Source organism: Zea mays, chromosome 1 (genome assembly GCF_902167145.1).
Source record: "Zea mays cultivar B73 chromosome 1, Zm-B73-REFERENCE-NAM-5.0, whole genome shotgun sequence".
In the NCBI taxonomy this organism is placed as follows: Eukaryota; Viridiplantae; Streptophyta; class Magnoliopsida; order Poales; family Poaceae; genus Zea; species Zea mays.
In genome coordinates, this window is record NC_050096.1 from 135,787,125 (window position 1) to 135,799,722 (window position 12,598).

Here is a 12,598-nt window from a genome sequence, read left to right on the forward strand (position 1 = left end):
ATTTAGAACGGCGCAAAGTAGGAAACCGATCCTTTCTCAAGTGCAACCAAACCATATCACCTGGCTCAAAAGTAACAAGTTTTCTTCCTTTACTACCAGCAACCTGATTTTTTGCATTAGTAGCAGCAATGTTCTGTTTCGTTTGTTCATGTATGGTAATCATTTGTTCCACATGTGCAGCAGCATCTACATGTGGGGCGTTCGTAGCATTAAGTGAAATCAAATCAATAGGTGCCCTAGGGATGTAACCATAAACAATCTCGAAAGGGCACATCTTTGTACAAGAATGCGTGGCATGATTGTAAGCAAATTCAACACGAGGCAAACAATCCTCCCAACGTCTCAAATTCTTGTCTAAAACAGCCCTAAGCATGGTAGATAAAGTTCTATTTACTACCTCAGTTTGTCCATCAGTCTGAGGGTGACAAGTAGTGCTAAACAACAATTTAGTTCCCAATTTATTCCAAAGAGATCTCCAAAAATGGCTTAGAAACTTAGCATCGCGATTAGAGACTATTGTTTTTGGAATACCGTGTAAACGAATAATTTCTCTAAAGAACAATTCAGCAACAATGCTAGCATCATCAGTTTTATGACAAGGTATAAAGTGAGCCATTTTAGAGAATCTATCAACAACCACAAAAATACTATCCCTCCCCTTCTTAGTTCTAGGCAAGCCCAAAACAAAGTACATAGAAATATCGCCAAGGAGAAGAAGGGACAGGCAAAGGCATATACAAACCATGGTTGTTCAACCGTGACTTAGCTTTCTGACAAGTAGTGCAGCGTGCAACAAGGCCCTCAACATCAGCGCGCATCCAAGGCCAAAAGAAGTGGGCAACCAACACCTCATGCGTCTTGTAGACGCCAAAATGCCCCATGAGACCGCCTCCATGCGCTTCCTGTAACAACAAAAGGCGAACCGAGCTAGCTGGAACACACAACTTGTTAGCGCGAAACAGGAACCCATCCTGTATGTGAAATTTGCCCCATGGTATCCCATTAATACAATGGCCGAAAGCATCTTTAAAATCAGCATCGTCAACATATTGATCCTTCACAGTGTCCAAACCAAATATTTTAAAATCTAATTGTGACAGCATGGTATAGCGACGAGACAAAGCATCAGCAATAACATTGTCCGTCCCGATCTTGTGTTTAATAATGTAAGGAAAGGACTCAATGAATTCGACCCATTTAGCATGACGACGGTTCAGATTTGTTTGGGTACGAGTATGTTTTAAAGCCTCATGATCAGAATGAATTATGAACTCACGATGCCAAAGATAGTGCTGCCAGGTATGCAAAGTGCGCACTAAAGCGTAAAGCTCCTTATCATAAGTAGAATATTTCAGACTAGCACCGCTTAATTTTTCACTAAAATAAGCAACTGGTTTTCCTTCTTGTAACAAAACAGCACCTAGCCCAATACCGCCAGCATCGCATTCAAGCTCAAAAACTTTATTAAAATCAGGCAATTGCAAGAGGGGAGCTTGGATTAACTTATCTTTCAAAGTGCTGAACGCTACCTCCTGCGAATCACTCCAAGCAAACGGTACATCTTTCTTTGTAAGCTCATGTAGAGGCGCTGCAATGGAGCTAAAATCACGAACAAATCTGCGGTAGAAACCGGCAAGTCCAAGAAAGCTCCGAATTTGTGTGACCGTCGTCGGTGTAGGCCACTCCCGAATGGCAGCAATCTTGCTGCTATCCACCTCAATGCCCTGCGGAGTAACCACATAACCAAGAAACGAGACACATTGCGTGCAAAATGTGCACTTTTCCATGTTACCAAACAAGCAAGCAGCACGCAAAGCATCAAAAACAGCACACAAATGTTCTAAATGCTCCCCTATAGACTTGCTGTAAATAAGGATATCATCGAAATAAACAACAACAAACAAACCTATGAAGGCCCGTAGAACTTCGTTCATTAAATGCATAAAGGTGCTGGGAGCATTAGTCAATCCAAATGGCATAACCAACCATTCATATAAACCAAATTTCGTTTTAAAAGCCGTTTTCCATTCATCACCGAGTTTCATTCTAATCTGATGGTAACCGCTACACAAATCAACCTTAGAGAAAATAACGGCACCACTAAGCTCATCTAACATATCATCAAGGCGTGGAATTGGATATCGATAACGAACTGTGATGTTATTAATAGCATGACAATCTACGCACATACGCCATGACCAATCTTTCTTTGGAACGAGTAAAACAGGAACCGAGCAAGGGCTAAGAGACTCACGAATGTAACCTTTATCAAGCAGCGTCTGCACCTGGCGCTGGATCTCCTTCGTCTCATCTGGATTTGTACGGTACGGGGCGCGGTTCGGAAGAGAAGCGCCGGGGATGAGATCAATCTGATGCTCAATGCCACGGAGGGGAGGAAGACCCGGTGGTAAGTCCGTAGGAAAAACATCAGCATACTCCTGCAAAAGGTTAACAACAGCAGGGGGTATATCCAAAGATGGTGCATCATCAAGCGGAACAAGCATGCGCGAGCATACAAGTGCATAACAGGGCATATGAGCTTCATGGAGATCATCAAAATCAGCACGAGTAGCAAGTAAAACAGGAGAGTGCAACTTGATTTCAGATTTGATAGGTGCGGCTGATGTCGATTTGACTTGTTGTGCAGTTTTAGCAGCCCTAGTAAGGTCATCTTTCAAAATTTGGTCAGGGGTCATTGGATGTATAATTATTTTCTGGCCTTTAAACATGAAAGAATAATGATTTGAACGACCATGATGTAAACTATCAGTATCATATTGCCAAGGTCGACCCAATAACAAAGAGCATGCTTCCATAGGAATAACATCGCAATCAGCATAATCAGAATAAGAACCCAGCGAAAAGGGGACACGTACCGAACGTGTTACCTTTATTTTACCACCATCATTAAGCCATTGAATGTGATACGGATGTGGGTGTGTGCGAGTGGGCAAGGATAATTTCTCTACCAACGCTGTACTTGCCAAATTGTTGCAGCTGCCACTATCGATGATGATGCGAATAGACCGTTCGTGCACAACGCCCTTGGTATGGAATAGAGTGTGTCGCTGATTTTTTTCGGCCTGGGCAACCTGTGTGCTGAGAACACGCTGCACAACAAGACTCTCATACCTATCGGCGTCGATGGGATCAACGTGGACTTCCTCATTTTCTGCATGGTTAGTGGCAATCATAGCATGACTAGTTTCCTCAGAATCACTGGCTGAAGAGTACTCACCATTGTCACGTATAAGCAAGGTACGCTTGTTTGGGCAGTCCCGAATCATGTGCCCAAACCCTCTGCAACGATGGCACTGAATATCCCGTGTACGTCCTGTGCAAGAAGCGGCGCCTTTGGCAGGGGGCGCCGCTGGCTTGGTCGTCCCTGTGCGCGGTGTAGTGCTAGGCGTAGAAGGTGTAGGGCTGGAAGGAGTTGAGCTGTGTGTCGGACCCCGGCCTGCAAGAGAGTTAGTATATGTCTTTGATCGCGGTCCCTGCACTTCACGTTTAGCTTTGCAAGCATATTCAAACAATGTGGTTATATCAAAATAATCCTTATAATCAAGTATATCCTGAATTTCCCTGTTCAAACCACCACGAAAACGCGCCATAGCAGCGTCATCCGACTCAACCAAACCACAACGAAGCATACCCTTTTGTAACTCCTGGTAATATTCCTCAACAGATTGTGAACCTTGTTGAAAACCATTTTGTTAAGCAAATCACGAGCATAATAGGAAGGAACAAATCTGTGGCGCATGGCAGTTTTTAATTGGGTCCAAGTAGTGACACTGTTAATGGGAAGTTTTTGTTTATACTCACGCCACCAAATTTAAGCAAAATCAGTAAATTCACTAATGGCAGCCTTCACTTGGCTATTAGCAGGAATATCATGGCATGAAAATTTCTGTTCTACCTCTAATTCCCAATCAAGATATGCAGCAGGATCATATTTACCATTAAAAGATGGAATTTTAAATTTAATCTTAGAAAATAAGTCATTAGGGGAATGACGAACCACACGGCGTGCACGACCACGGCGATCTCCATCGTCCAGCTCAGTGTCATCGCCGTATTCCTGCTCCATCTTTGTGGTCAACGCATCAAGGCGTGCCAGGATGGTGTCGAGTGTGGTGCGAGTCGCCGTTTGAGCAAGGTCAAGCTGGTTGAAACACTCGGTCGTCGAAGTGACTGTTGAATCAAGTCGTTCATGCATCGTCCTAATGTCAGCAGCAAGTCCATCAACTTGTCCCCTTACTTCCAGCAACTGGGCATCCACCGTGTCGTGTGCTCCTGCCATAGTTAGCGCAAACACCAAAACACCAAAAGAAGAGAAAAAACAACGACAAAAACAGGGGTGTACTGCTCACAAGGCGCTCACACTAGTGCTGTTATCAAGTTCTTATCCGTTCTTACCAAGCCACAGTGGTGAACTGCAACCAACAGGTGGAACCGGTGAAAGATTGGATGAGCGATTGCCTGGAGAAACAGAAACCTTCTCGTCGTAGAAATATGTGGAGTTTTGGGTAGGCTGCACTCAAGTCAAGGATTAGCACAATCAAACAATAATGCAAAGTTGAATTATAGTGCAAAACATGAAACTATATTGCTGGCCACAAGTGCAAAGGACGGATGGAACTAGCTGAATGGCAGTACCGTAAATATTGTACTAGCGAGGCCACTAGTAGGAATCACAAGTGATTTTGTTTTTCTTTTTTGTATGATTTTTTTGATATTTTTCTCAGCACAAGAAGCAACAAAATAGGAGCTACACGAAGTTTCACCTAAAATAGAGTTCAGATGTGGTCTACAGAAAATCAGGAAGTTCTCTGAAAAGTGTGCGAGAACTTTGATGAATTTTTTTCTTTATTTTCCTGAATTTTTTTGACAATTTTGTCTAAACCCAAACAGATCGTAGGTGGGTTTGGCCGGCCTCAGAATGGTGTCAACAAGCTCCTGTAAAAATTTCAGATTTTTTGGACACCCGAGCGAAAAGTTATGCCCGTTTTACGGAAGGTACCTCAAGTTATGTTTTAAAAACGACCGGGATGAAACAACCGTATCCTTTCTCCTTCGTTTTCTTTTTTTTGTTTCTGTTTTTTTTTGACGTAACCGAAGGAGAAAAACAAGGAAGCGGCCATTGACTCGGTTTGTTTTTTTTCTGTTTTTTTTCGTAACCGAAGGAGAAAAACAAGGAAACGACCGTTGACTCGGTTTGTTTTTTCTGTTTTTTTACGTAACCAAAGGAGAAAAACAAGGAAACGATGTTGACTCGGTTTGTGGCGTGATCAAACGGGAGATGGTGGCGGCGCTAGGGTTTGAATGGTGGAAGAACCCAATGCAACCAGCAACAAATGACGCGAAAGCACACAAATTCAACAATGCAGATTATTGAAAGAAAGTGCGAGGCTCAAAAGGGTGCTGGGATAAGGTCTAACCTGAATTTTTATGTGGTTTTGTGGACTGTAGGAAAAAAAACACTCGATAAACTCACCGATCAACCTGGAAATCTGATACCAATTGATGTAGCTGAGGTGCCCGATCTTTCGGCGAGATGAGATAATTCCGATTTGGCGAAAGATGACCCTTGCGATCCGACTACGACGAGCAAGCCTGAGGCGCCAATGCAATCGCTGAACCAACTCCCTGTGGTTACCGACCTTGCTGATGCGAGATCGGCCTGATCACGAAGATCGTTTCCTGTGTGCAATCGAAGAACGAACAAGAAAAAGATGCGAGCAATCTAATCTATTACTCGAGGGTGGAGTTCTGAATACACGAAGACAGCGCAGATTTGCGCGTGTTTGAGAGTAGCTAAGGCTAACGTAAAACAAAACTCGAAGAACAAAGGAGGCGTAGCTCCTGTTTAAATAGAGAGGGGGCGCAGCCCCTAGGGGCGGCCAACCCTAGGTCGTCCACTATGGGCCGCAGTTGGGCTGGTCGTCTATTCTTCTGGGCCCTCATTCTTTAGTACAATGACGAAGTTAAGATCTCTGGCACGGGCCCAAGTGATTGGCCCAGCTAATGAAGGAAGTGACGCTTGATGTTGAGGTGCTGCTGGTGTAGTCGTACTCATAGTGATGTCCTCATCAGCAGGGACGCCGCTCGAAGCCATATTCTAACCCTTTTGCAGGACGAAGCTTGACATCCACCTCAGCACCAGTTCCCCCTGCGCCATCCACGTCCACCACTACTCCACGCGAGAAGACGACCAAACCAGCCAGCACTGCCCCACCCACAGGTCGTACACGGGATATTCAGTGTCATTGCTGTAGAGGATTTGTCCATGTGATTCGGGACTGCCCAAACAAGCGCACTTTGCTTATTCGTGACGATGGTGAGTACTCTTCCGCTAGTGATTCTGAAGAAATTGAACATGCACTACTTGCCACTGACCATGCAGCTCAGGTGGAGGTACATGTCAACCCGGGCGACGCTGATAGGTATGAAAGTCTTGTTGTGCAGCGTGTTCCTAGTACATAGTGATGAGGACATCACTATGAGTACGACTACACCAGCAGCACATCCACATCAAGCGCCACTTCCTTCATTAGCTGGGCCAATCACTCGGGCCCATGCCAGAGATCTTAACTTCGTCATGCTACTGAAGAATGAGGGCCCAGAAGAATAGACGACCAGCCCAACTGCGGCCCATAGTGGACGACCTAGGGTTGGCCGCCCCTAGGGGCTGCGCCCCTCTCTATTTATCAGGAGCTGCGCCTCCTTTGTTTTCGAGTTTTGTTTTACATCTAGCTTTAGCTACCCCAGAACACGCACAAATACGTGCTGTCCTCTGTGATTCAGAACTCCACCTCGAGTGATATTAAGGTTGCTCGCATCTTTTTCTTGTTCGTTCTTCGATTGCGCACTAGAAACGATCTTCGTGATCAGGCTGATCTCGCATCAGCAAGGTCGGTAACCATTGGAAGTTGGTTCAGCGATTGCATTGGCGCTTCGGGATCGCTCGTCATAGTCGGATCGTGAGGGTCTACTTCCACCAAATCGGAATTACCTCCACTCACCGAAAGATCGGGCACTCCAGCTCTATCAACTAGGGCTGCTAAAACTGCACAACAAGTCAAATCGACATCAGCCGCACCTATTAAATCTGAAATCAAGTTGCACTCTCATGTTTTACTTGCTACACGTGCTGATTTTGATGATCTCCATGAAGCTCATATGCCCTGTTATGCACTTGTATGCTCGCGCATGCTTGTTCCGCTTGATGATGCACCGTCTTTGGATATACCCCCTGCTGTTGTTAACCTTTTGCAGGAGTATGCTGATGTTTATCCTACGGACTTACCACCGGGTCTTCCTCCCCTCCGTGGCATTGAGCATCAGATCGATCTCATCCCCGGCGCTTCTCTTCCGAACCGCGCCCCGTACCGTACAAATCCAGATGAGACGAAGGAGATCCAGCGCCAGGTGCAGACACTGCTTGATAAAGGTTACATTCGTGAGTCTCTTAGCCCTTGCTCGGTTCCTGTTTTACTCGTTCCAAAGAAAGATGGTTCATGGCGTATGTGCGTAGATTGTCGTGCTATTAATAACATCACAGTTCGTTATCGATATCCTATTCCACGCCTTGATGATATGTTAGATGAGCTTAGTTGTGTCGTTATTTTCTCTAAGGTTGATTTGCGTAGCGGTTACCATCAGATTAGAATGAAACTCGGTGATGAATGGAAAACGGCTTTTAAAACGAAATTTGGTTTATATGAATGGTTGGTTATGCCATTTGGATTGACTAATGCTCCCAGCACCTTCATGCATTTAATGAACGAAGTTCTACGAGCCTTCATAGGTTTATTTGTTGTTGTTTATTTCGATGATATCCTTATTTACAGCAAGTCTATAGAGGAGCATTTAGAACATTTGTGTGCTGTTTTTGATGCTTTGCGTGCTGCTCGCTTGTTTGGTAACATGGAAAAGTGCACATTTTGCACGCAACGTGTCTTGTTTCTTGGTTATGTGGTTACTCCGCAGGGCATTGAGGTGGATAGCAGCAAGATTGCTGCCATTTGGGAGTGGCCTACACCGACGACGGTCACACAAATTCAGAGCTTTCTTGGACTTGCCGGTTTCTACCGCAGATTTGTTCATGATTTTAGCTCCATTGCAGCGCCTCTACATGAGCTTACAAAGAAAGATGTGCCGTTTGCTTGGAGTGATTCGCAGGAGGTAGTGTTCAGCACTTTGAAAGATAAGTTAACCCAAGCTCCCCTCTTGCAATTGCCTGATTTTAATAAAGTTTTTGAGCTTGAATGCGATGCTAGCGGTATTGGGCTAGGTGTTGTTTTGTTACAAGAAGGAAAACTAGTTGCTTATTTTAGTGAAAAATTAAGCGGTGCTAGTCTGAAATATTCTACTTATGATAAGGAGCTTTACGCTTTAGTGCACACTTTGCATACTTGGCAGCACTATCTTTGGCATCGTGAGTTCATAATTCATTCTAATCATGAGGCTTTAAAACATATTCGTACCCAAACAAATCTGAACCGTCGTCATGCTAAATGGGTCGAATTCATTGAGTCCTTTCCTTACATTATTAAACACAAGAACGGGAAGGACAATGTTATTGCTGATGCGTTGTCTCGTCGCTATACCATGCTGTCACAATTAGATTTGAAAATCTTTGGTTTGGACACTGTGAAGGATCAATATGTTGATGATGCTGATTTTAAAGATGCTTTCGGCCATTGTATTAATGGGATACCATGGGGCAAATTTCACATACAGGATGGGTTCCTGTTTCGTGCTAACAAGTTGTGTGTTCCAGCTAGCTCGGTTCGTCTTTTGTTGTTACAGGAAGCGCATGGAGGCGGTCTCATGGGGCATTTTGGCGTCTACAAAACGCATGAGGTGTTGGGTGCCCACTTCTTTTGGCCTCGGATGCACGCTGATGTTGAGCGCCTTGTTGCACGCTGCACTACTTGTCAGAAAGCTAAGTCACGGTTGAACAACCATGGTTTGTATATGCCTTTGCCTGTCCCTTCTTCTCCTTGGCTTGATATCTCTATGGACTTTGTTTTGGGCTTGCCTAGAACTAAGAAGGGGAGGGATAGTATTTTTGTGGTTGTTGATAGATTCTCTAAAATGGCCCACTTTATACCTTGTCATAAAACTGATGATGCTAGCATTATTGCTGAATTGTTCTTTAGAGAAATTATTCAATTACATGGTATTCCAAAAACAATAGTCTCTGATCGCGATGCTAAGTTTCTAAGCCATTTTTGGAGATCTCTTTGGAATAAATTGGGAACTAAATTGTTGTTTAGCACTACTTGTCACCCTCAGACTGATGGACAAACTGAGGTAGTAAATAGAACTTTATCTACCATGCTTAGGGCTGTTTTAGACAAGAATTTGAGACGTTGGGAGGATTGCTTGCCTCATGTTGAATTTGCTTACAATCATGCCATGCATTCTTCTACAAAGATGTGCCCTTTCTAGATTGTTTATGGTTACATCCCTAGGGCACCTATTGATTTGATTTCACTTAATGCTACGAACGCCCCACATGTAGATGTTGCTGCACATGTTGAACAAATGATTACCATACATGAACAAACGAAACAGAACATTACTGCTACTAATGCAAAAAATCAGGTTGCTGGTAGTAAAGGAAGAAAACATGTTACTTTTGAGCCAGGTGATATGGTTTGGTTGCACTTGAGAAAGGATCGGTTTCCTACTTTGCGCCGTTCTAAATTAATGCCTCGTGCTGCTGGTCCTTTTAAGGTGCTAACAAAGATTAATGATAATGCTTATATCCTTGACCTGCCTGCGGAATTTTGTGTTTCCACTAGTTTTAATGTTGCAGATTTGAAACCATATATGGCTGAGGATGAGGAGTTGTCGTCGAGGACGACTTCACTTCAAGAAGGGGAGGATGATGAGGACATCACTATGAGTACGACTACACCAGCAGCACCTCCACATCAAGCGCCACTTCCTTCATTAGCTGGGCCAATCACTCGGGCCCGTGCCAGAGATCTTAACTTCGTCATGCTATTGAAGAATGAGGGCCCAGAAGAATAGACGACCAGCCCGACTACGGCCCATAGTGGACGACCTAGGGTTGGCCGCCCCTAGGGGCTGCGCCCCTCTCTATTTATCCAGGAGCTGCGCCTCCTTTGTTTTTGAGTTTTGTTTTACATCTAGCTTTAGCTACCCCAGAACACGCACAAATACGTGATGTCCTCTGTGATTCAGAACTCCACCTCGAGTGATATTAAGATTGCTCGCATCTTTTTCTTGTTCGTTCTTCGATTGCGCACAGGAAACGATCTTCGTGATCAGGCCGATCTCGCATCAGCAAGGTCGGTAACCATTGGAAGTTGGTTCAGCGATTGCATTGGCGCTTCGGTATCGCTCGTCGTAGTCGGATCTTGAGGGTCTACTTCCACCAAATCGGAATTATCTCCACTCACCGAAAGATCGTGCACTCCAGCTCTATCACATAGGTCGCTTTGCCCGAGAAGAATCAGCGACACACTCTGTTCCATATAAAGGGTGTTGTGCAGGAGCGGTCAATTCGCATCATTATCGACAGCTGATGCTTTGTCTCGTCGCTATACAAATTGAGTCTTTTCCTTACATTATTAAACACAAGAACGGGAAGGACAATGTTATTGCTGATGCTTTGTCTCGTCGCTATACCATGCTGTCACAGTTAGATTTTAAAATCTTTGGTTTGCACACTGTGAAAGATCAATATGTTGACGATGCTGATTTTAAAGATGCTTTCGGCCATTGTATTAATGGGAAACCATGGGGCAAATTTCACATACAGGATGGGTTCCTGTTTCGCGCTAACAAGCTGTGTGTTCCATCTAGCTCGGTTCGTCTTTTGTTGTTACAGGAAGCGCATGGAGGCGGTCTCATGGGGCACTTTGGCGTCTACAAGACACGTGTGGTGTTGGCTGCCCACTTCTTTTGGGCTCGGATGCGCGCTGATGTTGAGCGCCTTGTTGCACGCTGCACTACTTGTCAGAAAGCTAAGTCACGGTTGAACAACCATGGTTTGTATATGCCTTTGCCTGTTCCTACTTCCCCTTGGATTGATATTTCGATGGATTTTGTTTTGGGATTGCCTAGAACTAAGAAGGGGAGGGATAGCATTTTTGTGGTTGTTGATCGATTCTCCAAAATGGCTCATTTCATACCTTGTCATAAGACTGATGATGCTAGCAATGTTGCTGAATTGTTTTTTAGAGAGATTATTCGTTTGCGCGGTATTCCCAATACAATAGTCTCGGATCGTGATGCTAAGTTTCTCAGTCATTTTTGGAGATCTCTGTGGAATAATATGGGAACTAAATTGATGTTTAGCACCACTTGTCACCCTCAGATTGATGGTCAGACTGAGGTAGTTAATCGAACTTTGTCTACCATGCTTAGGGCTGTTTTAGAAAAAAATTTGAAACGTTGGGAGGATTGCTTGTCTCATGTTGAGTTTGCTTATAATCATGCAACACATTCTTCTACAAAGATGTGCTCTTTTCAAATTGTTTATGGTTACATTCCTAGGGCGCCTATTGCTTTGTTTTCGCTTGATGCTGCGGACGCCCCACACATAGATGTTGTTGCACATGTTGAACAAATGATTAACCTCCATGAACAAACTCAACAAAACATTGCTGCTGCTAATGCTAAATATCAGATTACTGGTAGTAAAGGCGGAAACTAGTTACTTTTGAACCTGGTGATATGGTTTGGTTGCATTTGAGAAAGGATTGTTTTCCTACTTTGCGTCGTTGATGCCTCGTGCTGCTGGTCCTTTTAAGATACTAACCAAGATTAATGCTAATGCTTATATCCTTGACCTGCCTCCGGAGTTTGGTGTTTCCACTAGTTTTAATGTTGCAGATTTGAAACCGTATGCGGGAGAAGATGAGGAGTAGCCGTCGAGGACGACTTCAGTTCAAGAAGGGGAGGATGATGAGGACATCAACACCAACACGAGTACATCTACACCAGCAGCACCTTCTCCAGCCCAGGCACCATCTTCCCTAGTCCAGGCGCCACCCCTTCCACATGGGCCAGTGACTCGGGCCCGTGCAAGAGAATTGAACTACATCATGCTGTTAAAGAACGAAGGCCCAAAAGATTAGAAGATGGCCCAACAGGAAGGGCCAGATGGGGCGCCTAGGGAAGTCGTGAACAGTAACTGCGGTACTGTAGCGCCAGCCCTACTGTTCACGCCTCTCCTCTATTTAGTCAGAGTCATGTTTCATTTAGAACTTGAGTTTTGTTTTACATCTAGCTTTAGCTACCCCAAAACATGCACAAATACGTGCTGTCCTCTGTGATTCAGAACTCCACCTCGAGTGATATTAAGATTGCTCGCATCTTTTTCTTGTTCGTTCTTCGACTGCGCACAGGAAACGATCTTCGTGATTAGGCCGATCTCGCATCAGCAAGGTCGGTAACCATTGGGAGTTGGTTCAGTGATTGCATTGGCGCTTTGGGTTCGCTCGTCGTAGTCGGATCGTGAGGGTCTACTTCCACCAAATCGGAATTATCTCCACTCACCGAAAGATCGGGCACTCCAGCTCTATCAACAGTCTTGTTACAATAAAAGTACAGTTGT